Source organism: Misgurnus anguillicaudatus, unplaced genomic scaffold (genome assembly GCF_027580225.2).
Source record: "Misgurnus anguillicaudatus unplaced genomic scaffold, ASM2758022v2 HiC_scaffold_26, whole genome shotgun sequence".
Lineage (NCBI taxonomy): Eukaryota > Metazoa > Chordata > Actinopteri > Cypriniformes > Cobitidae > Misgurnus > Misgurnus anguillicaudatus.
Window position 1 is genome coordinate 5,369,766 of NW_027395276.1, and position 27,933 is coordinate 5,397,698.

The following is a 27,933-nucleotide window of genomic DNA, read 5'->3' on the forward strand; positions in this document are numbered from 1 at the left end:
CAATGTGACTGAAGTATTTCTTTAATAGCGTGACAGTTAAAGCAATGAGACGTATCATCTCTCCTTAGCCTGTTATATTAAAAATGTATGTTTTACAATTTGCAGTGTGACGTTATTCTTTGCTAAATTATGTCTCGTCATAGACAACCTAATGCCACTATCAGTGGAAGACAGCTAACGTTAAAGATACAATTTGTATTTATGCGCCGAAAGATGGTGCCAGATCAAACAAAAACAATGATGTTGTTTACTGACGCTCTGAAGCAGCATGGAATTATGGGATTTGTCTTTAACTTTAGCCATCAATCAGACGAGAACGAGAAATCACGTTGATGGATAAGGTAATCAAGTCTTATAAATGTTGCGTTTGATGACATCGTTTATTTCATTATGTAAGTTTATATGTGATGTTCAAAACGAAATTGTTAGTCATATTGATATTACAGTATTAGTCCAAATTCGATGGTAAACACAGCTCAGAATTAAGTTTTCAACTTACAATGATTTTTCACATAATGTATTGACAGTACAAATCTTATTGTGAAGTGTCTTAAAATGATCATTTATATTGCTGTACAATACCTTTTGATGTGCATATCGTCCGCAGGAAGACACGCTGATTACAATCCACACACTAATGTTGTGATCAATATAATAGCATACGTTTTTTGAAGGGTTACGAATCAAAACAACTCACCCATCGCGTAAAACACAAGCAGGATCAGAATCTCGGTCTAGTTAAATGTTGTTGTGAAGCTCTCTCTATCCAGATAATGCAACACCAAATTGATCCTCCCTCGTTTTGTTCCAAACTCTTCTTGGGTCGTTTGGTTGGCCCGTACGCTTACAGGAGCTGACACAACCAGCGGCAGACGGTACAGAGATATCCATAAGTCCATAAGCAAGCGCATAGTTCCGCATTTGTCCACGACACTGGCTGCGTCCGAAAACTCAAGGCAGTGAGGACTGTGAGGACTTGTTGCCTCGCTGCCTCATGAGGACATGACTTCAGACTCGGAGGCCTGAAGGCAAGCCAGAGAAAGGCTTTCCGACGCACTTCAAAGGCAGCGTGTTTGAAATATAAACAGAGAGCGCCTTTGTGATAACTAATCACATATTTGAAAACTACAATACTAATTTCTCACTAGAAATGCAAATAAAATGCTTAAAAAGTGAAAATATACGTTTATTTTCACTAAATTTGTGCTCCAGCCGCTTCCTTGGCCGCCATTTTATTTTTTCGAGCTCGACCAGTGTTCTCATGTGGGTTACGTCAGTAAAGGCGGTGACAAAGGGTCACATGGATATAAACGTCATTGACAGGAGACTGCACTGCCCCGTGTCAATGTTTTGAATGGAAATTTTCTCACGATTTACAAGTAGTTGAAAACATTACAGATATTGATAGTAATCAGCTGGACAAAATATATAACACTGGCCTAGTGGTTTTTGGACATTTTACTGCAAATATCTTACAAATTGCACCTTTAACGAGCTTGGAAACCACAACGAACTTATTCCGCCTAAATAAAGTAATGATTACTGTATTTATAAGTAGCATATCTCTTGTTACAGTCCCTGCATTGTAAAATGAAAGTTAGACTTGCGGGGAGTGATCATTTAGACATAGAGAAAAAGTATCAAACGTAGCTTGTGCATAAAATGAAGCTTTTCTTTTACACGTGTGTGAAATCCACTGACACCAAGTGTGTGTTGCAGACTGTCATTCAACCGCAGCATTAGTCCCTTTCACACATACAGTCTTTACTGGTAATTTACTGGTAAATTGCCGTTAACATGTCATATGTGAACAGAACCTTTCCGATAAATCAGTGCTCCCAATTTACCAGTAAGACAGGTTGTAAGATTACCAGTAATTTACCGGTAAGCGCTGTGTGTGAACGAAAATTATAGGATTACCGGCATTTAGAACGGACGACGTCAGACAGCTTCGGGCCAATCATAGCGTTTTAATACAGATGACGCGTTTACCCCCGCAGTGTTTACTGACGTTTCCACACACATGCTGCTTGAAAGTTGAGCACACCTGAAGTTTACGTCCACATTTCTTCACCAAAGTTTTTTAAAACAGCTTACCGCCGAATTGCCGACATCCTTAGCACGCCCTCTGTGAAGCCTAAAGTGCAAACAGTACTGTTGTTAAAAACGCATTTTCGGTTTGACGTCGTCTCATTCAATGTTGTTTGGTCATGAGCAACTTCGTGACTATTTACCACAGACGTGAAAACAACAAAATACGGACCGTGGTTATGAACGACGTGGTTTGTTTACAAATACAACACTGAGCTCGCCGCGTGCTACAGGTACTTCTGCTTTCTCAACGAATTTACCGGTATTTTGATACTGATGTGTGAATGATGTCTTACTGGTAAAATAACGGAACGCCACTGCGTGTGTGAACAGCACATTTTTGTATTTACTGGTAAATTCATTCTGGTAAATTCATGGTAATTTACCAGAATTACTGTGTGAAAGAGGCTATTAAGGAGTCACATAATGAATTTAGATCGCTAAATAGTAGGTTTAAGAAGGCAGGCAGCAACTGATAATTGAAAATGGTTTGATGTAGCTTGAAGGAACGAATTTGAAAAGTGCATGTAAAGGGATAAGCAAGCTGACATTGTAGTATACCGGAATATAAGACGAGTTTTTAACTTAAACTTGCAGAGAGAGAGAGAGAGAGAGAGAGATTGAGAGAGAGAGAGAGAGAGAGAGAGAGAGAGAGGTGCTCGCGCCCGAGACGCAGAGAGAGAGAGGTGAATGCGTGAGCTGCAGAGAGGGAGAGAGAGAGAGAGAGAGAGAGAGAGAGAGAGAGAGAGAGGTGAATGCATGAGATGCAGAGAGAGAAAGAGAAAGGGATAATAAAAAATTAAAAAAATATATATTTTCTGGTAAAAGCCCCAAAATACGTTTGGAAAAATGGAGGGGTCGTCTTATATTCGGGTTTATACAACAGTTTTTTTCTGGTTCTCGAATCTGATTGGCTAAGAGCTATACGATATTGTGCTGATAACGGCACTGTAACCGCTTCACCTTTCGTATTATTCCGCCACCTAGTGAATGGAGGTCCTAAGCAGGCTCATCTCTGAATGGAAAAACACAGACGCCCTGTTTGAATCACTCTCCGTGTGTCTTATTATTTTACTAGCTCATAAATCAGTCTGTGAATCCCCAATCGGAAGTTATTATTCCGTCAAAGATCAGCGCTCTTGTATGTTACGTTAAAGTTAATGGGAGAAATGTCTTGTCACATCGTGTGGACGATTAACACTTGGAAAGAGGAATATAAACACTCGTTTTTTTTCTGGAGCTATATCTTTTATCAGAACGCGAAAACACCGTGGAACTGCAGGTAAGCCCCGCAGCTTTTAAATGTGGACATTGATCATTTACTTTATCGTGACGTGACTATTAAAACATGTTATGAGATATCGCCACTGGTATATTTATAAGCAGCATGCAAAAACATCTCTCTGACACTTATAAAAAACAGTTTTGTATAGTACTGACAAGAACAAAGTTTAATAATAATAATCGAGTGCTCGTATCGCGTTAAGATGAAATGAGAAAGCAATAGTAACGTTACACAAGTATAGTTTTATTAACTTTTACCTCGCGCCAAAACAATAACAACACAAAAGACACTAAATATGAATAAAAAAACAAGTAATAGTTTGATCATGACACCAAATACTGCTGATTTGATCTCATTTTGACCATCATAAACAAACAAGGCCAACATGAGAGCCAGGGAATCCCTTTCAGAGATGTAGCCCAGAGAGGGCGGTGGTCAGCGGGGCGAGTGAACACTGACGTCCGCTCATGCTTTGGTTCTCATTCGTACCGAATCTCACTAAGCAAACGTTCAAACAGGCGCTATCTTTACTAATCGACTGTAGATTTAAATATAATACAGATACATTCTCGACTGAACTAATCTTAAAACTACACTTTGTGACCAAGAAACGGTAATATAAAGTAACGGCTTTTCCGTCCATTGAGTTGTTATGAGCTTCAAAGCAGCAGAAAGTTTTACCTGTCATTCTGGCCGCCCTCAAATCCGTGGCGGAAGAAGTAGTTCTCAAACAAAGAGGCTTTTAAAATAACTCTGTTGTTGTTTTCTAGTTTTCTTTTTTCAAACGTGTGCCGTCGAACTGTTGTATAAAAGCAATATCGCTCTCGGAGTCGTGTGATATAGCTCTATATCATCACGGCTGTGATTAGGTCAGAGGCACGAGGCCGCAGAAGGTAGAACTTTGTTAGTAATTTCAAATTAAATTAAAAAATTGACGTTGTATCGTTCAGTAGAGCTGTCGCAGTTGATCCGTACGCTTGCATGTGATTCCCAGATTAATACGCAAATTTAAATAGGAAGTTTATTATTTTAGCTACCATATATAGGCATCCGGGCCACCACACAGATTTTTTTAAAGAAATAGCGGACTTCCTATCTGACCTTACAGTCACTGTAGATAAAGCTCTGATCGTTGGTGATTTTAATATCCATGTGGATAATCCAAAAGATGCATTAGGACGTGCATTTATGGATGTTCTTAATTCTCTCGGTATTAAACAAAACGTGTCAGGGCCCACGCATACTCCTAATCACACATTAGACTTAATTCTGTCACTCGGACTCAATATTAATGACATCGAAATATCAACCCAGAGCGATGCCGTTTCAGACCATTGCCTTGTGTCATACACAATACTACTAGACAGGACCGCTCAGTCTACAACATGCTACAGATTAGCCAGAACAATAATTTCCACCACTAAAGATAGCTTTATTAGCACTCTTCCAGACCTGTCTCAAATTAAACATGTAGCAGATAACCGTGAAGATCTGGATATTATAATAGAAAACCTGAAAAACGTCTGCTCTAGCACGTTGGATGCCGTTGCTCCCATTCGAAAAAAGAGAATCAAAGAAAAACCGCCCGCCCCATGGTATGACCATCATACTGCAGCCCTTAAAAAAGTAGCTAGAAAAATGGAAAGAAACTACCGAAGCACAAAGTTAGAGGTATGGCATTCAGCATGGAAAGAGAGTGTTCAACACTACAGACAGGCTATTAAAACTGCCAGATCTACCTATCTCAGTACGCTTATTAAAGAAAATCATAACAACCCTCGTTTCCTATTTAGCACAGTTGCGAAACTGACTAGAAACAAAGAACAAACAGAAACCAATAGTAAACTCCAACACAATAGTAACGACTTCATGAACTTCTTTACTAACAAAATTACAGTTATTAGGGAAAACATAGAATCTACGCAAGCAGCCACCATTCTACCCAATAGTACATTTTCCACTAGATTACCAAACGAACATCTTGAGTCATTTAAACCTACTACAATAGAAGAGCTCTCTAAATTAGTAACGTCATCCAAATCATCGTCCTGTATACTAGACCCCGTTCCCACAAAAGATCTTAATAACTTTAGACCAATCTCAAATCTACCTTTTCTTTCTAAAATTTTAGAAAAAGTAGTGGCAAGCCAGCTACGCACATTCGTAGAGAATCATAATACATATGAAAAGTTCCAATCAGGATTCAGGCCCCACCATAGCACAGAGACAGCGCTGCTTAGAGTTACAAATGACCTCCTATTAACATCCGATCGTGGTGAAATCTCAATCCTTATATTACTAGACCTTAGTGCAGCCTTTGACACAACAGATCACAAAATCTTACTCAATAGACTAGAAAACTATGTGGCATCAGTGGTCAGGCGTTAGCCTGGTTTAGATCGTATCTAACCAATCGATAGCACTTTGTTTATGTAAATGAGGAAGAGTCATATCACTCCCCCGTTTAATATGGCGTACCTCAGGGATCAGTTCTAGGCCCTATCCTATTCTCGTTATATATGTTACCTCTAGGAGACATTATCAGGAAACATAACATAAGTTTTCACTGCTATGCGGATGATACCCAGCTTTACATCTCGTCACATCCTAGCGAAACCCACCAGTTTTCTAAGCTAACAGACTGCATTAGTGATATTAGGCAAGGCAAGGCAAGGCAAGTTTATTTGTATAGCACATTTCATACACAAAGGTCATTCAAAGTGCTTTACATAGAAATGAGAAAACAAAAATCAAAGATACATGAATTTAAAATATCAATTAAAAGAAAATAAATGTGATTTTAATAAAAACTGTTTAAATGTGTGAAAAAGAATAAAACAGGAATAAAAGTATAAAACAATAAAAAATAAGAATAAAAACAAGAGAAATAGAAAATAATTAAAATAGTGCATATATAATATAGTGCAATCAGTTCGGACGCAGCATAGTAAATGGTAAATGGACTGCATTTATATAGCGCTTTTAACAGACCGATGGCCATCCAAAGCGCTTTACAATTAGCCTCACATTCACCCATTCACACGCACATTCATACACCGACGGCGGTGTCAGCCATGCAAGGCGCCAGCCAGCACGTCGGGAGCAGCTGGGGTTAGGTGTCTTGCTCAAGGACACGTCGACACTTGGTCCGGTGGAGCCGGTGATTGAACCACCAACCTTCCGGTTTGTAGACAACCTACATGAACCACTGAGCCACTGCCGCTCATTCAGTAAATGCATAGCTAAACAGATGTGTTTTGAGTCTGGATTTGAATGTGGCTACTGTTGGAGCACATTTGATCTCTTCTGGAAGCTGGTTCCAGCTGCGACTGGCATAATAGCTAAAAGCTGACTCTCCTTGCTTTGAGTAAACCCTTGGTATTTCTAGCTGATGTGATCCTAATGATCTGAGTGATCTGATAGGTTTGTATTCAATGAGCATATCTGCAATGTATTGAGGTCCTAGTCCACTGAGTGATTTATATACCATTAATAATACTTTAAAATCAATCCTAAATGTAACTGGTAGCCAGTGTAGCGACCTGAGGACTGGTGTGATGTGTTCATATTTTCTGGTTCTGCTCAGAATCCTGGCAGCAGCATTCTGAATGAGCTGGAGCTGTCTTATGGTCTTTTTGGGAAGGCCAGTGAGGAGGCCATTACAATAATCCACAATTGATGAAATGTTTACACCCTTACTGATAATTAAATCTAGAGTGTGTCCACGATTGTGTGTGGGTCCATGTACATGTTGAGTCAGATCAAAAGTTTTTAAAACAGCTGTGACATCTTTTGTCATAATGCTTTCTGGCTTATCTATGTGAATGTTAAAATCTCCAGCAATAGCAAAACAGCAAACTCTGAGGAAATCGTTGATAACAGTTCTGTAAAGTCCTCAACAAATGCTGGAGAGTATTTTGGGGGCCTGTAAATAATGATCAGTAGAATGCGTGGGGTACCTTTCAACACAATACCTAGATGTTCAAAAGACGGGTAATTCCCAAATGACACTTGCTTACATTGATAGACATCTTTAAAAAGAGCTGCTAGACCGCCACCTCTCCTATCAGTTCTGCAGAAACTCATATAAGTAAAGTTAGGAGGGGCTGTTTCATTAAGGACTGTTGCACTGTAGCTTTCTTCTAGCCATGTTTCATTTAGAAACATAAAATCCAGGTTGTTTGTGGCTATTAAGTCGCTGACTAGAAGTGATTTGTTTCTAAGTGAACAGATATTTAAAAGTGCTAACTTAACAGTACATTTTTTTTCCTAACAGAGATCTTAGTTTGACAAGTCACAGGCAGCAGATTAGATTGATTTGCCACACGATTTGATCTAGCCTTACACTTTCTATCATGTACTAAAACAGAAATAGAGAAAGATATAGGCACATTGAGTTCCTGCTTTTGTAAACATTTGATAAAAGTATTAGTATTCTCATAGCAGGAACCCGACACACATCACTGAGAGCCGTTATCAGTTGTTTTTGGTTCACCTACAGTAGATGGAGGAGGGTGTGTGCCTTGGTGTTGTGTCAGAGACCGAAGAGCTCTCACAGGACGAGGAGGGGGAACTGGGCCCACTGGCTTTGGTGGTTTTGGGGCTTGCCGTTTTCTGGTTGAAATCTGGGGGCTTGCAGCAATAGAGTGGGATAGTTTAGTTCCAGCATAAACCAGTTCCTCCATTTTTCCAGAGAAGGTCAAAAGCGGGGATGCTGGAGAGAGGAGTGACATATCTAGTGAGGAGTCCTGTTGTTCTGATGTGACTGGAGGCTGTGATATGTTGTCCTGGTTTCCCTGGCTGTTTTCCAGAAAGTCGTCCTTGGGTGCTGAATCTTGGAGCCGTTCTAATCTGACACAGTCTGACTGTGGTGAGCTCTGTGGGCAGGACTCAGCTGAGATTGTGTCCATTAGCACTGGTTGTTGTGGCTGCGTGGTGTTATCTTTGTCCTTGTGGGATATGTCAACATCATGTCCATTCAGGTGCTGGAGAGAAGTCCTGTGGTCATTCATACTCTGTCCAGGTGTGTGTGTGCCATTCAGGTTGAGTGGATTGGCACACACTGCTGAAGGATGATGAAGGGAGAAATAGATATTGTCCTTTAGCACTCTTGCACCCAGTCTGTTTGGGTGGATGCCATCCTGTTTAAATAGTTGTCTCTGACTCCAGAAAAGATTGAAGTTGTTGATAAAGTTCAGTCCTTTTATGTTGCAGGTTTTTTGCAGCCATGTATTAAGTCCAAGCAAATGTGAAAACCTATTTGTTTCTCTTGCTGGAAGTGGTCCACTGATGAACGGCTGAACTTTCACTGTTCTGAGTGTTTCAAAAAGTTTGTTGAAATCCCTCTTAAGGAGTTCAGATTGCTCTTTGTGAATATCATTCTTCCCCACATGAATGACAACTCGATTTACAGTCTTATGTTTCATCAGAATGTTCTGAAGTTCCCTGTTTACATCAGAAACGGTTGCTTGTGGAAGGCAGCACGTAGTTGAGTCCCTGTTGATCAAGTTTCTGATAATTGAGTCACCCAATATCAGAGTTCTGGGCTTGGATGCGCTCTGCGCTGAGTGCCGCTGTCTGCTCGATCTTGAGCGGCAGTTAGCATCAGTGTTAGCTGCTGGCTGATTTGATCGGTGTTCAGTCACATTTATCACATTTGGGGATTCCTCACTCATATTCATTAATACTTCAAATCTGTTTTCAAGATGTATAGGTGGTGGTAGAAAGTCAGTGTTTGCAATCCTTGTCCTAGCTGTATCTGGGGTGGAGGAAGCAATTGCGGCAAAATGTGATGCTCGTGACAGTCTGATTTCTCGAGTGATTTTGGGTCTTGCTCCCTGTTTGTACCATTGATTAGTGTGTTGATCATTAGATTTATGGGACTCACCGGCTGTATGCTGAGGGCGTCCATGATGACGAAGCTCTGTTGTGTGTTCCGTCTGGTTTGGTAGTCCTGTAAGTAACTTTGTTTCAAGAACAGCAATCCTTTGTAAAAGTCTGTGGCAGTTTGTGCAACAAGTAGATTGTTGATGAGGCATTTCTTTTTCTTATCCTTTTGAATGAAGGCAGCTGTGTTTTTCCTTCTGGAATGTAAGCTGATGGCGGTGGGAGGCTAGACGGATGAAAAATTCCACTTTTTTGTAATCCTCCAGTCCCGAAAGTTTGTAAATTAACATTGATGTCAAGCTTTGTTGTTTGAGCACTATGCTGATTTGCTGAAGTTAAAATTATAAGATAAAATATAAAAAGCGATAGAGCAAAGCTCAGAGCAGTAAGCAAAAGCGTCCGAACATATTAGGGACTGGATGGCACATAACTTTCTTATGCTAAACTCCAATAAGACAGAGATACTTATTATTGAACCGAATCGCTACAAACGTAATATGTCAGATTATAAGTTGCCCATAGATGGCTGCGCGGTTGTGCTATCTTCCACGGTTAAGAATTTAGGCGTGATGTTCGACAGCAACTTATCCTTCGATAGTCATATCGCCAACGTCTGCCGCACAGCATTCTTCCATCTTAGAAATATCTCAAAAATACGCCATATGGTGTTTGCATCAGATGCAGAAAATCTTATCCATGCTTTTATGACCTCTAGAATAGATTATTGTAACTCGTTACTCGGGGGATGCCATGCAAATCAGGTAAACAAGCTACAGCTGGTTCAAAACGCCGCCGCAAGAGTGCTTACTCGATCTAAAAAGTATGACCACATAAGTCCAATTCTGGCATCTTTACACTGGCTACCAGTTAAATATCGCATACAATTTAAAATATTACTAATCACCTACAAAGCCTTAAATGGCCTAGTGCCCTCATATATTAAAGAACTACTATCAGAATACAATCCATCACGTAAACTGCGCTCACAAAATTCTGGTCACTTAATTATCCCTAGAATATCAAAAGTGTCTAAAGGTGGTAGATCCTTTTCCTACTTAGCCCCTAAGCTCTGGAATGATTTACCAAATAATGTTCGAGTATCAGACACAGTCGATCAATTTAAATCTAAACTTAAGACATTCTTCTTTAACAAAGCATTCACATAAAATGTCCAGTAAATGTACTTTTCTCGCAGTAGTTATTTTTGTCTAGAGCAAAGCACTCACATACCTCATATGGGTAATATGCTATTGCCGCAATAGTTAGCCTGTCTGGAACCGAACTAACTTAAACCACTACAATGTATGACACTTGCATTACATCCGAACTGCCCCTACGCTAATAGAACTCTGTTTTTGTCTCCCTGTCTCGTCCTCCACCACGAGGACAATGAGACAAACAGACCCAGTTCCTGTTGCTGTGAAGGTCATCGCACCACTGATCTACTGGCTGTCCTTCAACGTGATGACCAGCCGATGCCGACCAACGACCACCGGCTAAACCAGTTTAATCCGCTTACCCGCTTCCTATCCCTACCGTATCTATATATATATATAAATATATATTAATTCCTCCCAAGGGTTTTTGTCCTTCTAGGAGTTTTTCCCATTGGGTTTTTTCCTAGGGGGTTTTTAGTCCCAGGGAGAGTCAGCCAACTTTGGCTTAACTTAGCACTTTACTGTATAAGTTACATTATTAATATGCACGCTTGTACGGTTTAACCTAACCGCTATATTCTACTTCTTATATTATCTATTGATTTTCTGTGTTCTCCTCTACATCTTCTCATGTAAAGCTGCTTTGCAACAATTAACACTTGTGAAAAGCGCTATATAAATAAAATTGAATTGAATTGAATTGAAAGTGACAATCATTTTTTAAACCGTTGCTGTGAACTAAAAACACCTCCAAGTTGAAAACTCAAAATATCAAACGCTTCCGGTGGTCGGACTTGACGTATTTATTGTTGTATTTAGTGAAAACATACTACAACCTTGCGACGAGGACTGGATATTGCATGAGACGCGGGCAGAAGCAGATTTTATGCCTAAGAATTTCGACGCGCGTGCCCGCGATGTCAGCATTGCTATATTAAATAAGAGGAAATAAATTGTCATATTCCCAGTATCGTGTCGGCAATCTCACGGGCTGCGATATGATGATCTCTCTGGATAATATCGCCCAACACTAGATCAGAAAAATAATTTTAATGATATAACTTACCTCACACCAAATTAAAATGTCATTGCATTTAATGCCACAATTCTTATGAAATGCAATAAATTGATTTCAACTGTGTAAGTGACACAGCGTTTCGTCAGATGAAACAGTGATACTATACATTTGACCGGCATAACCAGACAAACACTAGCGATTTGCGCAAGAAATGCAAGTTGAGCGTCACGTCTGTGTGCTTATTCCTGTGTTAGTATGCCAATGTGCTCTATCGTCAGTGTTGAGCAGCCTGCATAGTGATGTTAACAGTGACATTAACAATGACATTAACAACTAAAATAAGACATCCCGTATATTTTGTTCAAAGACTGCAATAACTGATAAATACAATAGGTAACATTTAATATGTCCCTTAAATTGGTCGGAACAGGTAGGCACATATCGGGAAGGTTGTATAGATTAGACATATTCAGGAAAATTATGTAAAGCAGTGACCTTACATTGGTTCTTAGGCAGATATATATGAACAATTTACACCATTTTGTAGTTTAGGGGAGAGTGGGAGTAAGATGAGCCAATTTTTACATATGTTGCCTTATCTGCATGAAAAAATGAGACAGAAGTCAAACAAAAACATCAACCTTTATTTAAGGATTGAAATAATGTGTTAAATTGTTCTTTGATATTTACATAGAAGGTATGTAACTTTATTAAGTGCAAAAATTATCCAGAAACGTTTTTACATGTCCATTTACAACCCTAGGATTTGTCATTTGAATAAAATTGTCTATTTTTGCCCTATTTGGAAGGGTAATAATAATAATAATGTTTATTGCTCTTTTAAAAAAAAATTTAACCAAACATCATGGTGGGGTACATTGAACCGCTGGTTCAGTTTATAATGTGCTGTTAAAAATGCGATCGCCTTTCAGGAGGAATAATGCCTTTAAAAAATCTATATCTTTGCTTAACGGAGCCCTCGCGTGGTGAGTCTCGTTTAGATGAGAAGACAGAGATATTTTAGTTAGGAAGACATCACGCTTCGGTGTTTACCATGAACCGTAACTCCTCAGGCAATCAATATGATCACTGACACCTGTTGCGGCCGAAGCTTCTCAGGCAATCATCAGTGACACCTGTGCAAGAGTCCCGTGAGTTGCTATGGTCGATTACAGTTTACGTTTAACAGGACTGCATTGTATTTTAATCTGTTCATTGAAATAAAACGGCCTCATTTCTTGCGTTTTTGTGCCAAGTTTGCAAGCTTCCCTAAAAAAGGGACTTTGGCAAAGTGGAGTTGCTTCGAAGGGGCTGGTCAAACAAAGCCTACTGTAACCTTGTGTTGCAGTCTGTGAGAACGAGTAGCATAACGTGGATGAGAGATCCTGGGAAAAGGTTAAATTGGCATGAAAACATTGTGGGCCGTATAAACATACCGAATTCACAAATAAGCATAGGAAGGGCGAGCGGTTTGACATCCGATTCTGCGCGGTACGTACGAGTAACAATCGCGTTGCACTAAGCATCGAGCAATCAAACTTCAGACACCTACGGGCAGCAGGAGAGAGTGTTAGTTCAGCGTTTAAATAGTCAGCATTGAGCTGTGATTGGTAAGCCGATTTAATGAATGAGTGACGTGGTATTAGAGTCTTCCTGGTAGAACTTACGCTGACGCTTTCATAACTACCCATCTCAGCGAGCTCATTAAAGAAAATCATAATAACCTATGTTTCCTCGTTAACACAGGGGAAACAACTAACTAGCAACAAACACTATAAAGGAACAAACAGAAACAGATACTAAACTCCAACGACTAGTAACGACTTCATGAACTTTTTCACTAACAAAATTGTGGTTATTAGGGAAAATATCTAAGCTGTGCAAGCAGCCACCAGTTTACACTGTGGTTGAACCAACTGGTCGACTCGTCGACCTTGATGCAATGTCCTGACACTTTAAGCCTGACGTCGACTAGTCGCGTTGATTACTATACTTTTTTAAAAAGTCGGTTAAAAAAAGTGATCTCTAAATTAGGTTATTATAGACAGCAGGGCCGTGCAGAGACCATTGGAGGGGCAGGTGCTCAAAGAATAAGAAGGGCACTTTCTCGCTGACACGCAAGCACACAACTGAAACAAATAATAAAGTAATACAGAATAGAAAGACGATTATAAGTCGTTTTTCTTTGTTTTCCTTGCAAATAGATTGAGAAAGAAAAATCTATATAGACTGAGTTTTATATCTATGTATTTATGCATTTGGCAGCCGCTTTTATCCAAAGCGACTTACAGTGCATTACATTTAGTGTTTGTGTGTGTCAACAGTATGCAGTTTTGAAATGATATGATATTATATATTGCATTGTGACATTAAGATATTATTACGTTTACAGGCTTGTGTTTTTGTTGTCGAACCCTAACCTGTTGTCAAAATATAATTATATTCTATTCTAATCCTGCGAAATTTGTATACAAAGAGAGTAGCCTACATATTTTAGTTTTGAATCGTGTTTGGCTATATGGGGCGGATCTAGAAAATGATTTTTGGGGTGGCAAGGGGGTGGCATGAGAACTACGAGGGGTGGCAATGAAGTAAGCATCCTTACATGGTTGTCGTAGATACAAAAAATTATATACTGTATATACTATATGTATACACTCAGAGGCGTCATGCCCATTCAAACTAAGGGGGCACGTGCCCCCTTGGTTTTTTTGAGCCAATGGATTTTGCATACAACCTCAAAATCAAATAAGCGTCCATTAATCTGTTATTTGACTTTTAATCTATTTAATATGCACACTATTATACATTCTGTGCTGCATCCTTGTCACTTTTCGGAGATTTTCGCCGTTTTGATAGTGTTTTGATCATGTTACATTACTTTTATTCTGGCGGCAGCTGGTGCTGCAGTCAGCGCAGTCGCAGACGTCATCAGCATCTGGGCGCGCTCACGAGCTCTCTCCTGTTGCTGGCTTGCTGCTGCATTTGGCTATCTGAGGAATTAAAACGTGTTAGAAACGCTCACAACATTTCCAAACCCCAGTACGGTAATGTGCAGTTAACCTCCTCTGTGTAGAAAATGTATGGTTTTAAATGTGACCGTCTCAACGTTATATTAGTAGAGATTCATCTTTTTGGCACAACGCCAAAGTTCGCCAGAGTTCACGCGGGTGAGGAATCACACATGCTCACATGAGGTAAAATTTAATGCAAAAATCCGTTCCTCTAATAATTTTATCTAAACATATTTTTTAAAATCATTATTGAACATTAAAATCAATCACATGGCTATAGCTTATGTCATTTTTGTTGTTTATATACTTTATGAATTTAAAATTACATAAATTTTATATGATAATGCAGTTGTTGTGCAAAATGCATTAATGACACAATTAAACAAGCCATTAAGACTTAAATAAATAAACATGCCGTTTCAGATGTAAATATGATGCAAATGTGTCATTATTCCGATTGAATAGTATTTGATATTAAAGTTAGTCATCACTCTTATTTTGGAGGTTTTTGCATGAAAGCAGGGGTTTCCAGATTGTTAGAAATGTAAGTGCCATGGAAAAGACTGAAAGCTCTATAATATTTCTTTGATGTCTGTGTATGCACAAATTTCTGTGAGCTGTTGACACTGTGCCCCCTTAAAAAAAATTGGTGCATGACGCCCCTGTATACACTGGACCTCAAATTTTTATAACATAAAAACAGGCAACAACAAATGTTCCTATAAGTACCCAAGCAGCTACAGTACCTTTAGCATCTCTACTGTAGCACCCTTTGTCTTAATACACACATCTTACCAATATCTAAAAACACTGACTGTAACCATGATGAGCAAGGTTGAATATAATGGTATAAAGATTGTTATATAAATCAAATAGGTTTGCCTAGTTTATATTAATGTAAAACATATTTGAAAGGCACACATCTCTTTCTATCATAACCCTCTTCTTTAATCCTTTCACTCACTTCATGATGGATTTCTGTCTTTTCACTTCTTTTAGCTCTTTGCCATCCATATGTTTCATTCTTTCATGACTTCATCTACTCCTTTCCCTTCCACAACATATTTTTCTGTTTTATTTGTACCTTCCACTCCCATAGTATTTGATATTTCTATTCTTTTTGGTTAAAAAAAAATGGATATCAGCCTCATACTATTTTCATAGTATCATTAAGTTTTGTCTTTCAAGCTTTCTAAACATACACAACACTGACTAGTTTTGTCTCCTTAATGAAGACTATATCATAAAGAGTGATTTCATATGCATGTATGGAATATTTACTAGCTAGCACTAACAAGACATGACGGGCTAACTAGAAAGAACTGCTTAAAAGATATTTACTGCTTACACAAACGTGCAGTTCAGTTGTTTTAACTACCAAGCAACTACCTCAGGCAATATTAAACAATCAACAGTTTAACTTTTGTATTTTTATCCTGATGCAACATTTATCTGTAAAATATGACCGTATTCAGTACTCTGATTTGCTGATGTGATGCTCAACTTAATCACTTAAAGACACTAAAGAGAAAACACTATTTTTTCCAGCATGTGATGATGTGAGGTGCTTTATTAGATCAGAATTACTTGCTACAGACGTGAAGAGACTCTTTCTTCGTGGGCATAAGTTGCACATTCATAAACATTCTTGCCTTTCACCTCAACGATGGAAAAGTAAAGTTTCAACGTTTGTGTTTTTTATACTTTGTGCTGGCGTCCGCTACCTTTGTTTTGAGCTCGTTGTAATTTCCATCGCTCTGTTGTCGCGGGTGTGTGCGACTCGGATCACGGATGGACTGCAGCGCGAGAACCGGGCTGCATGTGAATGCCTTATGGGGTGATGCATGCTTTCACGGCAGTTTCCAAAAGTTTCCAACCAAGCCAGAAAAGATCGCTAGATTTGTCCAAGTTGTTTTTTTTAATAAAGTCGCTAAAGGGTTTTAAAAAGTTTCTTAATATAGCGACCAAGTTGACAAGACTGCACGGACTTGTTTTACACTGTAAAAGACTTTCTGCTCGGACGGACTGACTGTGCATGCTTCTCTATGACCGGGTATGAACTCTGCTGCCTCTGGTTGGCTAATGATGGAAATTAAGCCAATCACCATCAGCTATGTGGTTGTCCCTCCCACCCCCTCTAATGCTGCGTTCCAGGCAACCTGTAACCCGTAACTCACGACTTCAAAACCACGATTCACGACTCTGAACTGGGAGTACATCGATCTAGTACGAGTTCACGAGTGGGAAGTCACAGGTTTGACTGCCATTCCAGTGCACTTTCACCAGTAGAAGGTTGTAAAAACACGAGTTACAGTCTGCCTGGAACGCATAGGGTCGTGAGTCGTGGTTTTGAAGTCGTAACTCACGGGCTTAAAAACATGCCTGGAACGCAGCATACGACACACACACCAATCATCGTCAGATATGTGTCTCCCACCCCTAAACACTAGGGGTGGAACGGTACACAGAAGTCCCGGTTCGGTTCGTACCTCGGTTCAGGCGCCACGGTTCGATTCACTTTCGGTACAATGGAGGGAAAAGCAAAACAAAAATGAAGGCGGCATTTTTTTGTACTTAAGCTAATCTTAAAAACATAGGTGTCCTTATCAGTGTTATTTTGAGATGTCATGAATATGAACTGAAATGCATTTAGCATACTATCTCGTATTTCAAAAATGTATACCACTTTAAGTAATCTTGTACTCATCTTTCATACAAATATGGGTTCAAATGTATTACCTAAATACATTTTAAAATTACATTTTTATTTCATATCAATGTACTAAAGAACAAAAAAATAGGCTTGTAGGATGAATTAATAGGTGTGTACGACTTCACGAGGTGCTGCAAGAAACGACAAGTGGATGACGTCAGAGTAACACGAGAGCGATTTGAAATCAGCCTCCTCCGCAGGATTTCTCGCGGTACTCTGACGCTGATGGCGCTGCGTAAAGTTGAGCACGCTTAAAAAACTGAAAGCAGCTGAACTCGACAGAACTGCCCTGCGTATGCCTGTTGTATATAGCAGGACAATTTATCTCCTACTTCTCAGCGTGAGAAATACAAAGTGTGGCGTTTGAACTGACTGAAATGCGTGTGTGTCAAGGTGAATGCGTGAGACTTGAGAGCCGTGATTAGATGTATTTCCACTCACATACCTAACAACTGCTGAACACCGCCGACGCACTGTCCTCGTCTTTTCCACCACTCTCTCGCCTGTACTATTGTAACTGACTGGAAAACTGAAGTTTTGCCAAACTTGCGATCTTAAAGAGGCTGGCGGAGCGTCTAACTCTTGTGGAACACCACTTGCCATACTCGCTGTCGGCTGCTCATTCACTGACTGGACCGGCGTTGGTGTGACAAAACAATGCAGAGTGCCAGAGAATGTAGACGGGCTCTGATAGAGCGCATACATAGGCGGAGCTCGGCTGCATCGGCGCCAATCAGAGCTTCAGAGCTAAAGCGGGGCAACAGATTAGCTGTCCATAAAGAACCCACGTATCTAACAGTAGTTCCGCATTACATTAATTATTTTGCACGCAAGTTTTTTTATTTTCATACCGTGTATTCTCCGTTTAAATTCATGCACCGAACCGCGACCCCCGTACCGATTCGGTTCAAAACGAATACATGTATTGTTCCACCCCTACTAAACACACGCAGAGAAAAACTACATTGCCTTTCTGGTTAAAAGAGCGATTTGAAATAAAACTCCTCTGTATGATTTCCCGAATATTTCTCGCGGTACTTCGATGTCATGTGCGTTTCGGTTCTTGCATTGCTGCGTAAAGTTGAACACACCTAAAAACTCGAGACAGCTACCTGTATGAACTCACGGCAGAGAACGTCCCTGCCTTTGCTTCATCCATTGTTTTTATATGGGAAGAATGTTTTATTTTCAGCGTTAGAAATACAAGGTGTGGCGGTGTGTGAACTGGCTGAAATGCGTGTGTCTCAAGCCGAATGCGTGAGACTTGAGAGCCCTAGCTGTTTGCATCTAACGTTCTAGAGATGTTAATACACACAGACAGCAATAAACAAAAGCTGTGCATGCTCTCCTCACGTTGTTCTTGTAAATTATAATAATAATAATAATAAGTAAGGTTAACAAGCATTTGGTTCAATGCCCGGCTCGAGGGGGATCCTCCCTGTACTGCGCACCGTGTCGTGCATGTGAGGGCGCGCTGCTAGCGCTGTGAGCTATTGTCCCTAAAGAGATTGTCCAATGAAAGGTCAATACGTCATCATGTGACTAATTTTATTTACAGCTAAATTATTTTTTATTAATTTTACTAATAGTTAGATTGGGCAGGCCTTCACAAAAGGGCATTTAATTACCAAAAAATGCCTTTACAAAAAAAATGCATTGACAAAAAGGGCACTTTGGTCATCCAGGGGTAAGGGGCAGGTGCTTGGGCAAAAGAAAATGGAAAAAGAAAAACTTACTTTGAAACGCTCTCATTCACAAACTCACACGCCAAACTTCGCTCACTCGCTCCGCACATGCGCAGAGAGAGAGAGAGAGAGAGAGAGAGAGAGTTGCATAAACCACATTCATCTTACTTAACCGACTTAAACGCATCTATATTCTAAGATAAAGGATACTTGCATGTCTGTGCAGTTGAAGGCATTTGAAAGTCTTAGGTTCAGATAGAAGAAGATGGCTTTGCAGGTCCAGTTGCAGCATTTTCATTCTGGAAGAACAGACCAGGTTGTCGGTGTGCTAACCGAATGTCCAGTCCATTTGAAGAGTTGTTCCGAAAAAAGGTTTAGAAGTGAGTTGGTGGTTTTCTGATTGTTGAAAATCCATTCTTGGTCAAAAACTCAGGTGAGTTTGGCCTAAAACTCACAGAACAAAGAAAGGCCTCTGGGTCTGATTGCCCTCCTCCCCCAAAGGGGGAGGGGTTGCTGGAAGAGCTCACTTGTAGAAGAGATGAGTCAAATGAAAGAACAGCTAACTGGAAACTTAACTGATGAGATAAAGTTTTTGCCAGTATTTATCCTTTGAGGAGGCCAGCCCATCCAAGTTTGAATCGACCAATCAGGGCTGAGCAGGGGAGAGTTGTTTATTCCCTTAACTGTTAATTATGCATATTTATGCCTCTAGGTTCCCTTTGCAAAATATCAGTCCAGATCATTGAATAAATAGAATGAATTGTTCTACCGTCATACCATATTTCAATTTATTCAAGTATCGTGAGTGTGAAGACACGTAGATATACCGAGATGCCACAGGTGGAAAGGACACTTGCGAGTTATCTCTCGCCTGACTTGGCATCATCTTTAAATAAACCTACCCTGCCCACGAAGCCTCTCCACCCCCCAGTTTGCAGTTGCACCCCCCCAAGAGGAAATATTAAGACTGATACCATTAACAGAGAATTTGGCAGCGTGGAAACTTCTGCCAGGCATCTCTGCTTGGGTAACTAAAGCACAATACACATAGGATACAGAATCCAATTTATTCATCGTCAATTTATTCAGGTTCTAGCCAGAGTTCGCCAGCAAGGCTCTTGCATCTTACTGATAGCACCGCACTGGCCGAACAGAGTATGGTTCTCAGAGATAATATCTCTCCTCAACAGCTCGCTATGAGCGATTCCAGAGAGGAGGACCCTTCTGTCTCAGGCGGGGGTAACGATATTTCATCCAAGGCCTGACATATGGAATCTTCATGTTTGGCCCCTGACGGGTACAACTGAGGGACATGGGGCTGTCGCCTGATGTTATTGAGACTATTCTGATTGCTAGGGCTTCCTCCACTAGAAAGAATTATGCCTTTAAATGGGGGGTCTTTGAAGCATGGTGCACGACGCATAATGTTGATCCTGTTAACTGCCAGATTGCTACAGTTCTGAGTTTTCTGCATAGACTTCTGACACTAGAAGTCTATCAGACGCTGTTTGCCACGCCGGAGCAGAAGATATACCACAGATTGTGTTAAGTCCGTGCTCTTCAGGCCTATGTCCACCGCACTAGCCGGTGGCGTAAGTCAGAACAATTGTTTGTCTGTTTTGGGGGCCACAACAGAGGTGCCGCGGCCACCAGGCAGTCCATATCACATTGGGTTAGGGATGCTATTGCTCTTGCCCATGAGGCGCGCAGTCAGGTCTCGTCAATAGGTCTGAGAGCCCATTCCACCAGGGGGGTAGCCTCCTCTACTGCTCTAGTAAGAGGTACCCACTTACAAAGCGTTTGTGATGCGGTGGGCTGGTCCTCTCCGCATACATTCATAAAATTGTTTAGCTTGGATGCTCATGCCACTCCAGGTCTCATGTTCTCGAGTCAACATCACAAGCTGATGTCTAAACCATTTGCTCTTGCTTATAGGCATACAGCAGGGGGCCTAAGGGCCCACTCCACTAAAAGGACATCCCCCACTGCTTCTATTAGTAAGGGGTGCCTACTTATAGGAGCACACTTTCCGCACACATCCATAATTTATAGTTTGGTTATTTATGTCTAAGATTTCCTTGCGTTGTTTGTGCGCACACTTACACATCTGTTAGGGGTCCAGACATCTAGCACAACAGAGTGGGTATTGTCATTCCCCATAGTGTTTTAGCAGCGCAGCATTGAGAGTAGCTTTGGAAAGGGAACGGTTGGGTTACTTGACTGTAACCTTGTTCCCTGAAAAAGTGGGAACGAAATGATGCGCTGGCTTGCTGGACAGTAGATGTCCCAGGATTGGTCTTTAAACATAACATCTGATGATACAGCTGGTGCTCATTAATTTATAGCCTATAATACCTCCAGGTCCATTTTATTGACGTGTTTGCAAACTATATTCAGCAGGTCAACAAAAAAAATGTTTCCCCATAGCACTTTAGTAGCACAGCATTTTGTTCTGCTTTTTCAATGAACAAGGTTGCAGTCAAGTAAACCAACCATTCTTACAGAAACAATATTGCAAGCACTAAAAGAAAACTGAATTAACAATAGTCAAAGAGTCCAACAAAAGTAAACACTGATGACCACAATGGTGGTTTGATGAAATGTCAACATTTTTAACATTGATTCAATGGTTTCTACCTCCTGTTTAGCTAACTGAATAGTCAGGTGTAAAACGATATATGACAGTGGCTGTGATAGCTTTTTTCTTATAATTTCTGGGACAACAATAAAATCTGTCTGTGCGTTTAAAATCTAAATGACATTTTGTTTGTATTTCTTTAGATTGTCAAGCTGTAATTTGACAGCTGAGTGTTGTGAAATCATCGCTTCAGCTCTAAAATCATGTGCTCTGACAGATCTGGATCTGAGTAACAATGACCTGCAGGATACAGGAGTGAAGCTCATCTCTGATGCTCTCAAAAGTCCCAACTGTAAACTTGAGATACTGAGGTATTTAACACAAAACTGTAAAGTCCAATTAGTTAACTTAACTGCATCTTTTGTACAGACAGGAGACACTTGATACAGGTTCATTCAAGTTACATTTGTCTACATTTTATGTCTTTTGTTGAGCTGCAATAATATAAAATAATATTGAGACGGCATTTACTAGGGGTGTGCAGCGGAGTCAATATTTGTATCTGTAATAATCTAAAAATTATTTGTATCTGTATTGTATTCGGATGGAACCAGAAGTGGGTGGGTCTTAACTCTCTGGGGTACAAAAACGCAGCGCTGCGTTTTGACACGTTTTCTACTTATCATAGCAGAATCAACTTAAAATACTCCATCATTAATAATCATACACTTACAGTACGTGTTTAACATCATTTGAAACTGTGAAGGGTCTTCTTTAATTTGTATACATTCACAATAACAACAAATCTTTGTGTTTTTGTCAAATAAAGAAAATAAACAGGGTGCACATTCAGACATTTTTGTCCCCGCCAGCTGTCTCTCAAAACACATTACAAAAATCAACTGAAACACTGCGAGTACTTGTCACACAAACATGATACACATGTCCGAAGAAAGCCTGAAATATCTACTTTTAAACAAGCTAAATATCATCAAAACAAATATTGCTTGTTTATATAATCTGCATTGAAGTAAAGAGAGTACAGTTTTTTCTGGCTGAGCTCATTATCTCTAATGCGGTCACGCCCAGAGGCGGTACCCGCTATTCACTTGGTAATGAACAGACGAACAGTTCAAACAATAACAAAGCGTAAAGTTTTATCAGATTTAAAGACTTTAATTTGTTTTTGGATCATAAACATTATACACATACATGAGGAAGATCTTCAGGTATGTCTGGACAATGAGGAACAGCAAATTTAACGTTACCTAAGAAGAACAATGGAAGATGGACTGGAGGAGGAAATATTTCTAAAGTAAGTAGTTTATCCTCATTTATATTTGCTATCATGTAGTATGCTTATGGATTGTGCATTTCGGCCAACATAAGCGACCTCAGCAGACTGCACCCTTCGGATTGAAAAGCTTTCATATTGTTTATAAACAAGGATGCATTAACTCACGTAATGGCGGATAACTGTTACATGCCGTACAGTGACAAAGTAATTCACTGTATCCTTCATGGTAACTTTCAGTAAGGCTGTACTGCAGGATCTTTTAAGTTTGTGCTGTAATATGATTTCATATACAGTATTGTTTACATGCAACGCAATTCCACACAACGCGCTTTACACGCGACACCGTTTTTATGAGCGCACATGGACATCATATGCAATGTGTTATTAAAGTTCATACGCGCTTACAGAAACGCATTAAAACATTGTTAAAAACAGAAGCTAGACGATCAGTCGATGGGTATCTGAAAACAGTCATCCCAAAACAGCTTTTTATAAAACTAATCACTGCAGATGTTTATCTGAGATGTTCTGAATTTAGTTTATGTACATGGTAGTTTATCTAAATGAATGTAGTGCTATCCGTGATATTTACCCTTCAGTTATGCATGTAAGCTTTCTGTGGACAATATATGATAATATGCTGTTTATAACTCTCTTACAGGTCTGCATCCCTCTCATCAGTACAAAACTACGAAGTGGAAAAACATATTCACACTTTTTGGACATAAAGTTATATGGTAACATGAGCTACATGAGCAGCTCTGTGTGTTTCAGTTTCATAGTTTATACAAGTTAAGTTTTTGCATAGGGTTTGTTTCCAAATAAACTGAAAGTGTCCCACTGACCGTCATTTCTATTTTGATTATATTGTTAACTTCTTAATAAACCACAAACAAACATGTATACATTTCTTTTGTCCTCACATTCTTTACTGTAATTCCCTCTCACATTCCTGCCTAAAGGCTCATTATGCAGCTCATTATGCAAGTCTTTTGTTTCCTCGGCTGTCAATCAATTTTTCTCGCTAAATTGTAGCCCAGTTTGTGCTGAATGCAGTAATTTAAGACTTTTGCCATTATTATGTTTTAAAGCAACTGTAAAAAGAACAAATGTAAGAGCATGTCAGAACCTCTGCCAGTGTCCCAAAATGGTCGGACCCCAGAGGGTTAAAGGTGATGTACAGTATTACGCTACAATACAGTGATGCATAGCACATAGGCACAAGCTGTATGGGGCTTTGAAAATGAGAAGTTTGTTTTCCATGCATATTAGTAATGGGAATTAAGTTATTTGTCTTTTTGGTTAATATTTTGTATTAGTGTTTTTAATAGAATAGATTTTAATAGATATTTACAGTTATAAAGTTATAATTATAATAAAAAGCAAAAAATGCATAAGACACACCCACTTCCAGTTCTATCCAAATACAAATCCAAATACAAATAATTTTAAGGTTGTTACAGATACAGATACAAATACTGACTCGGCTGCACACCCCTAGTTTGTACTATAATGATTACAAAAAAAACAAATAAGAGTCAGGACAATGACAGACATTTCTTCTTTTGTGCTTTTTACTGCGTAGAAGTAAAACTCTGCAATACAGTTACTTGTTTCTCTTAGAAAATGAACTGGCAAAGCAAACTCTAACTTTATGATAATTTTTACAATGGCGAAAGGGTACTTTTACCAGAGTTCAATAACTACTCAATACATCACATCCCTTTCTAAAATTACCATGATTTACTATAGTATTTGTAGCCAAAGGGTTAACAATTGTTTATTGTACCAAAGCAGCTTCACATGAAATAGAAACAAAGAAAACAGAGAAAGGAAAAGAACAACAAAGCATGTCAGTTTTCTAATATTTACTCTAGGATGGAGTATTTGGCACTACATGGAGTCATTTTTATCAAGAAACGTAATAAATAGTACTCAATTCCTGGCCATTTTATGACTATGGTCTACGGTGGAGTATATGGAGGTATATATTATTGTTAGTAGTAGAACAGTGTAGCATTACACCTATTCCAAACTACACTATATTGCCAAAAGTTTTGAGACACCTGCCTTTATGTGCACATGAACCTGATTGACATCCCATTCTTAATCCATAGGGCTTAATATGGAGTTGGCCCACCCGTTGCAGCTATAACAGCTTCAACTCTTTTTGGAAGACTTTCTACAAGGTTTAGGAGTGTGTTTATGGGAATTTTTGACCATTCTTCTAAAAGCACATTTGTAAAGTCAGACAGTGATGTTGGACGAGAAGGCCTTGCTAGTCCGCTCCAATTCATCCTAAAGATGTTCTATTAGGTTGAAGTCAGGCCCCAAGACTTTTGCAGTATAGTGTACATACTAGTATAAGCAAGTTAAGTAAAGAAAACGTCTGTTGATGTGTGCATCTGTAGGCCACATTTGACATGTCACAATTTCACTTTTTGGTTTGCAGGTTGTCAGGCTGTATGGTGACAGAGAAAGGATCTGACTATTTGGTTTCAGCACTGAGCTCAAAACAGCCACAGATGAAAGAGCTGGATCTGAGCTACAATCACCCCCCACAAGACCTCAAAACCAAACTGTCTTCAGTTTCTCTACTTAAGTATGTACAACATATATCCTCTGTGTGTGAGAGACAGAGAGGGAGGGGGATTTTCATATAAAAACCAACTTAAACAGAATCTTAAAGTTCCCATATTTTCAAATCTGACAACTACTTGGATAGGAGACCTCCTGGGAAAACCAGGTTGCTGCTGGTAGAGGTGTTAGTAGTGAGACCAGCAGGGGTCCTAACACACCAGTATTGTGATGGGGATACAATACGGTCAAAAAGCACCGCCCTTCAAATGAGAGATTAAACAAAGGGGTGCTGACTCTCTGTGGTCATTAAAAATCCCAGGATTTCATTTGGAAAAAAGAGTAGGGGTGTGCCCCAGCATTCTGGCCAAATTTGCCCATTGGCCTACTAATCATCACCTCATATACTAATTGGCTATATCTCTCTGTCTCCTCTCCACTAATAAGCTGGTGTGTGGTAGGAGTTCTGGCGCAATATGGCTCCCGTAGCATCAGCCAGGTGGATGCTGCACATTAGTGGTGGTTGAGAAGATTCCCTTGTAAAGCGCTTTGAGTGCTGCAGAAAAGCCCTGTATAAATGTAACAAATTATTAATATAAATTAAGTCTTTACCCTGAGCACTGTCCATGTGAACCGCCCAACCCCCTTTTTGGCAAAAACCCCCAAGGAATATCACACCATGTGAGAAAACACTATTCAATCGACAGAGCTGAGTAGTAACAGATTTCATTTAATCTGGATTACGTAATCAGATTCCAAAAATCAAGTACTTGTAATTGGATTAAACTACATTTTAAAATACTCATAATCAGACTACTTTTACTTTTTTATTATTACATATTATTCACACTATGGCCTCTTATTTTTTTACATTTTTTGTAATAAATTTACCTACCGCTTACGTTAGACAAGATGCAAAATGGAGAAGCACTCAGCGTTTGATCACTGGATGCAAAGGCGTTGATTTGGGTAGAGACACTAGGGACATATCCCTACCAATATCTAGGGAACACTGAATTGTCCCTAGCAATAATTTTGACCAAACACTTAATCTATATGTATATATAACCACTGATGTCCGTCTGTTTTTAACGTATTCTGCCATGGCAGAAAAAATTCTGCCATGCCAGAATTTTTAATGGCATCACAAAAAAAAGTTAAAATTAACCAAAAATAATAAATAAAATAGAATTATTGTTTATTTGTTGTTTTGGGCCTGTAACCTTAATAAATTAGCTTATGATAACAAAAATACTATTTGAACTATTGTTCACACTGTAAAAAGTGTTTCTGTGCCTTAGTAGATTTAAAAAAAATAAATTGAGTAAACTGTATTAAAAAAATTAATTTTTGTTTTTTTAATCAAAATATGAGTTAAAATAAAATAAAAATTGGAATAAATTGATTAATTCTAAATGAACACATTATTGAGTAAATTCAACTTAATTTTATTATCTATAATCGATTTAAATTTGTAAGAAAGAAATTCATTTAATAATTTTGTGTTAAAACTACATGAATTATTTTAGTAAACACAACTAACTAGGCAGTGGACTTGCAGTTCCCAGCATGCTTTGCATGGGACTGCATTTGGAGAGTGAAATTTGAATTGAAACTTTTTTTGTTTTGTTTTTAACTAAAAAGAAAGACTTGTTAGTGTTTAATGTTCATTTATCTTTGATATTTAAAAGAGTTTCTGTTTCTTCTTTGAGTTTTGTAGTTACCATTGTTCAGAAGACTGGTGCTTGTGCATAGACTGCATACTGAAGTATGTCGCGCTTTACAGCTGCCCAAAACCAAACTGAGTGGGTGCGTTGTTTGAATAAACGTTTCGTGCCCTCATCTCACGGCATAAAAAAACAACAACTAACCATAAATATGCTACCTGTACCAAGAAAAGAAGGTTTATCTAACTGAGTAATACTAGTACAATTAGTTAACTCAACTCAATTTTATTGCATTCATATTAAGTAATGTTAGTGTGTTCAATATACTTAAAAAAGGTTGCAAGTTGACCCAACCTAAAACTTCCCATGCAGTCACTTGCCTCACTTTTTATAAGTTAGATCTACAGTAGGTATTACTTTTTACAGTGCAAGAAAACAGCAATAAACCTTTGTGACAAAGCACTTAAGACAATTTTTATCATGATCCTGCCAGTCTGTTATGGTTGTTCATAGTGGTTCGTGGTCATGTGGCAGGATTGTGGCAGTACCCATGTTTTGTGTGTAACACGTGGCCTTTTGTTTGGGTAGTGTGCTGCAGTGTCTTGTCTCTGCCCCTGCCCCCTTGTTTCCTGGTTAATTATTCATTATTGGTTAACTCCCCGCACCTGAACTTCCCTCGTTATCTTGTTGAGTTTCCCTATTTAAGGCCCCAGTGTGTCTTGTCCTGTGCTAAATCGTTTTGTATCATTTGTATGTTCTGGTTTGTTGCTATGTGAAACATAGTCGTCAAGTCAAGAAAGCCTAGTTCTGTATAGTTTTGTCATATTGTGCTGTTGTGTTGTCTTGTCTAGTCTAGTTGGTCATTGTTATTGTTATGTCTTTTCCCCCCTCGTGGGCTCTTTTGGTTATTAAACCCTTTTGAGTTCATCTTTACCTTTGCACTTGGGTCCCATCCTTTGTAAACC

General features: G+C 39.2%; 1 pseudogene; it reads left to right on the forward strand.

Moving 5' to 3' along the window:
• LOC129433651 (uncharacterized) overlaps positions 1-27,933 on the forward strand; it is a 113,684-nt pseudogene that overhangs the window by 60,869 nt on the left and 24,882 nt on the right.